Source organism: Durio zibethinus, unplaced genomic scaffold (genome assembly GCF_047325235.1).
Source record: "Durio zibethinus cultivar Kanyao isolate XHJ-2024 unplaced genomic scaffold, ASM4732523v1 HiC_scaffold_3, whole genome shotgun sequence".
Lineage (NCBI taxonomy): Eukaryota > Viridiplantae > Streptophyta > Magnoliopsida > Malvales > Malvaceae > Durio > Durio zibethinus.
The window spans coordinates 7,319,634-7,324,633 of NW_028323044.1; positions in this window are offsets into that span (position 1 = coordinate 7,319,634).

The window sequence follows — 5,000 nt, forward strand, 5'->3', positions numbered from 1 at the left end:
CCCTGGTGCGGGCGCTTGCCTCGACCACCATCGGCACACGCTCGGCCCTGGTGCGGTCGGTTGCCTCGAGCACCATCGGCACACGCTGGGCCCTGGTGCGGCAGGTTACCTCGACCACCATCGGCACACGCTGGGCCCTGGTGCGGGCGCTTGCCTCGACCACCATCGGCACACGCTCGGCCCTGGTGCGGTCGGTTGCCTCGAGCACCATCGGCACACGCTGGGCCCTGGTGCGGGCGCTTGCCTCGACCACCATCGGCACACGCTGGGCCCTGGTGCGGGCGCTTGCCTCGACCACCATCGGCACACGCTGGGCCCTGGTGCGGCAGGTTGCCTCGAGCACCATCGGCACACGCTGGGCCCTGGTGCGGTCGGTTGCCTCGAGCACCATCGGCACACGCTGGGCCCTGGTGCGGGCGCTTGCCTCGACCACCATCGGCACACGCTGGGCCCTGGTGCGGCAGGTTGCCTCGAGCACCATCGGCACACGCTGGGCCCTGGTGCGGTCGGTTGCCTCGATCACCATCGGCACACGCTGGGCCCTGGTGCGGGCGGTTGCCTCGACCACCATCGGCACACGCTGGGCCCTGGTGCGGCAGCTTGCCTCGAGCACCATCGGCACACGCTCGGCCCTGGTGCGGTCGGTTGCCTCGAGCACCATCGGCACACGCTGGGCCCTGGTGCGCCAGGTTGCCTCGACCACCATCGGCAGCCTCGACCACCATCGGCACACGCTGGGCCCTGGTGCGGGCGCTTGCCTCGACCACCATCGGCACACGCTCCGCCCTGGTGCGGTCGGTTGCCTCGAGCACCATCGGCACACGCTGGGCCCTGGTGCGGCAGGTTGCCTCGACCACCATCGGCACACGCTGGGCCCTGGTGCGGGCGGTTGCCTCGACCACCATCGGCACACGCTGGGCCCTGGTGCGGGCGCTTGCCTCGACCACCATCGGCACACGCTGGGCCCTGGTGCGGGCGCTTGCCTCGACCACCATCGGCACACGCTGGGCCCTGGTGCGGCAGGTTGCCTCGAGCACCATCGGCACACGCTGGGCCCTGGTGCGGTCGGTTGCCTCGACCACCATCGGCACACGCTGGGCCCTGGTGCGGGCGCTTGCCTCGACCACCATCGGCACACGCTGGGCCCTGGTGCGGCAGGTTGCCTCGAGCACCATCGGCACACGCTGGGCCCTGGTGCGGCAGGTTGCCTCGAGCACCATCGGCACACGTTGGGCCCTGGTGCGGTCGGTTGCCTCGATCACCATCGGCACACGCTGGGCCCTGGTGCGGGCGCTTGCCTCGACCACCATCGGCACACGCTGGGCCCTGGTGCGGCAGCTTGCCTCGAGCACCATCGGCACACGCTCGGCCCTGGTGCGGTCGGTTGCCTCGAGCACCATCGGCACACGTTGGGCCCTGGTGCGGCAGGTTGCCTCGACCACCATCGGCAGCCTCGACCACCATCGGCACACGCTGGGCCCTGGTGCGGGCGCTTGCCTCGACCACCATCGGCACACGCTGGGCCCTGGTGCGGTCGGTTGCCTCGAGCACCATCGGCACACGCTGGGCCCTGGTGCGGCAGGTTGCCTCGACCACCATCGGCACACGCTGGGCCCTGGTGCGGGCGGTTGCCTCGACCACCATCGGCACACGCTGGGCCCTGGTGCGGGCGCTTGCCTCGACCACCATCGGCACACGCTGGGCCCTGGTGCGGCAGGTTGCCTCGAGCACCATCGGCACACGCTGGGCCCTGGTGCGGCAGGTTGCCTCGAGCACCATCGGCACACGCTGGGCCCTGGTGCGGGCGCTTGCCTCGAGCACCATCGGCACACGCTGGGCCCTGGTGCGGTCGGTTGCCTCGACCACCATCGGCACACGCTGGGCCCTGGTGCGGGCGCTTGCCTCGACCACCATCGGCACACGCTCGGCCCTGGTGCGGTCGGTTGCCTCGAGCACCATCGGCACACGCTGGGCCCTGGTGCGGGCGCTTGCCTCGAGCACCATCGGCACACGCTCGGCCCTGGTGCGGTCGGTTGCCTCGAGCACCATCGGCACACGCTGGGCCCTGGTGCGGCAGGTTGCCTCGACCACCATCGGCACACGCTGGGCCCTGGTGCGGGCGCTTGCCTCGACCACCATCGGCACACGCTCGGCCCTGGTGCGGCAGGTTGCCTCGAGCACCATCGGCACACGCTGGGCCCTGGTGCGGGCGGTTGCCTCGACCACCATCGGCACACGCTGGGCCCTGGTGCGGGCGCTTGCCTCGACCACCATCGGCACACGCTGGGCCCTGGTGCGGGCGCTTGCCTCGAGCACCATCGGCACACGCTGGGCCCTGGTGCGGCAGGTTGCCTCGAGCACCATCGGCACACGCTGGGCCCTGGTGCGGTCGGTTGCCTCGAGCACCATCGGCACACGCTGGGCGCTGGTGCGGGCGCTTGCCTCGACCACCATCGGCACACGCTGGGCCCTGGTGCGGCAGGTTGCCTCGATCACCATCGGCACACGCTGGGCCCTGGTGCGACAGGTTGCCTCGAGCACCATCGGCACACTATCGGCCCTGGTGCGGGCGGTTGCCTCGACCACCATCGGCACACGCTGGGCCCTGGTGCGGGCGCTTGCCTCGAGCACCATCGGCACACGCTGGGCCCTGGTGCGGGCGGTTGCCTCGAGCACCATCGGCACACGCTGGGCCCTGGTGGGTTTAGGCACATCTTCAAATTTCTGCCGTGCCAATGCCATTTTTATGGCTTGTAAATTCATACAATGGTCCCCTAAGCCTTCACGTGAAGTTTCGTTGGAAGATGACTCGTTTTCTATTTTTCACGATTTTCGAAACTTTTTGCGGTTCGGGATTTTTTAAAATTTTTTTATAAGGATTTTTGGCCCCAAATTTTGTAGGCATGATCCTTCTATTTTTGTTGGCATGCACAAAAAAATTCAGCTAAAAACTCGAAGTAGAGAAGATTTTGTGACCGTTTGAAAAAAGTGTCCCCATTTCAGACACTTTAACGGCTACTGGTAGCAAACCTGTAAAATCTCAAATGCTCTTTAAGGGGGTGTGAATTCTCAGAGGTTTGATGAGGGATAGGGGGCCAACACAAGGCCAAGTACCAGCACCAATCGCACATCATGTGCGCACACCCCCCCGGCCCCCCTCCCAATCGCCGGAACCCCAATGCCGCCGGTCAGGTTCTCCGGCGGTACTCCGGCGGTACTCCGGCGATGCTCCGGCGATGCTCCGGCGATGCTGTCCCGAGTGAAAAAAATGCGGCACCAGCACATGCTGGAGCCAAGCATGGGCACCGTGGCTCAAAATCGAACTTCGGCCAAGGCCTCGACCATCAATGGCACATGATGACGCATGGTGATGGCACATGCATCGACCATCATCGGCATAGGCTGCCCTTCGGTACGGGCACTTGCCTCGACCGCCATCGGCACAAGCTGGGCCCTGGTGTGGGTTGTTGCCTCGATCACAATCGGCACATGCTGAGCCTTGGTGCGGGCGGTTGCCTCGAGCACCATCGGTAGACCCTGGGCCCTGGTGCGGCCGGTTGCCCCGATAACCATCGGCACACGCTGGGCCCTGGGGCGGGCGCTTGCCCCCAGCACCATCGGCACACGTTGGGCCCTGGTGCGGGCGGTTGCCCCGAACAGCATCGGCACAAGCCGGCCCTTGGTGCGGGCTCCTGGCTCGACCACCATCGGCACACGCTGGGCCCTGGTGCGGGCGGTTGCCTCGAACACCATCGGCACACGCCGGCCCTTGGTGCGGCCGGTTGCCTCGACCACCATCGGCACACGCTCGGCCTTGGTGAGGGCGCTTGCCTCGACCACCATCGGCACACGCTGGGCCCTGGTGCGGGCGCTTGCCTCGACCACCATCGGCACACGCTCGGCCTTGGTGCGGGCGCTTGCCTCGACCACCATCGGCACACGCTGGGCCCTGGTGCGGGCGGTTGCCTCGACCACCATCGGCACACGCTCGGCCTTGGTGAGGGCGCTTGCCTCGACCACCATCGGCACACGCTGGGCCCTGGTGCGGGCGCTTGCCTCGACCACCATCGGCACACGCTGGGCCCTGGTGCGGGCGGTTGCCTCGACCACCATCGGCACACGCTGGGCCCTGGTGCTGGCGGTTGCCTCGACCACCATCGGCACAAGCCGGCCCTTGGTGCGGGCGGTTGCCTCGAGCACCATCGGCACACGCTGGGCCCTGGTGCGGGCGGTTGCCTCGACCACCATCGGCACACGCTGGGCCCTGGTGCGGACGGTTGCCTCGAGCACCATGGGCACACGCTGGCCCTTGGTGCGGGCTCTTGCCTCGACCACCATCAGCAGAAGATTGCCCCTACGTCGAACACCATCGATACATGCCGGGCCTTGGTGTGGGCACATGCCTCGAGCTGGTGCGGGCGGTTGCCTCGACCACCATCGGCTCACGTTGGCCCTTGTTGCGGGCACATGCCTCGACCACCATCGGCACCTGCGCACCCTCGGTGTGGGATTTGCTTGTTTGGAAAAAGTGTCCCCGTTTCAGACATTTTAACGTCTACTGGTAGCATATCTGTAAAATCTCTAATGCTCTTTAGGGGGTGGTGGTCCGGCACCCCCTCTCCCCCCCCCCCACGGGGGGAGTAGGTGTGCGCGATGGGCCTCCCATTGCGTGCACCCCGGCCAACGTCCCTCGAACAAAATACAGGGCGTGCATGCCTTCCGGCGATTTTTGTCCGGCGACTGGTTGCTCCGGTGACCGGCAGGCGCCCATGGCCTCGATCGGTTGGCTTGCATGCAAAAAAAGGGAGCCGAGCTCCAGCCCGTGCACGCGGCGGATGCTGCCCTAGAACCCAGACCAAGTCCCTGAATCGGGCAACGGCTCCCTGGGGTGGCGCGAGCAGAAGCTGCGGTTGCGGGCTTGGCCCGGCCAAGTCTCTCGGTATTTGACGGTCTCGCGGTCCCTTCTCATCGGCCACAAAAATGCCTTGGCCTCGACGAGG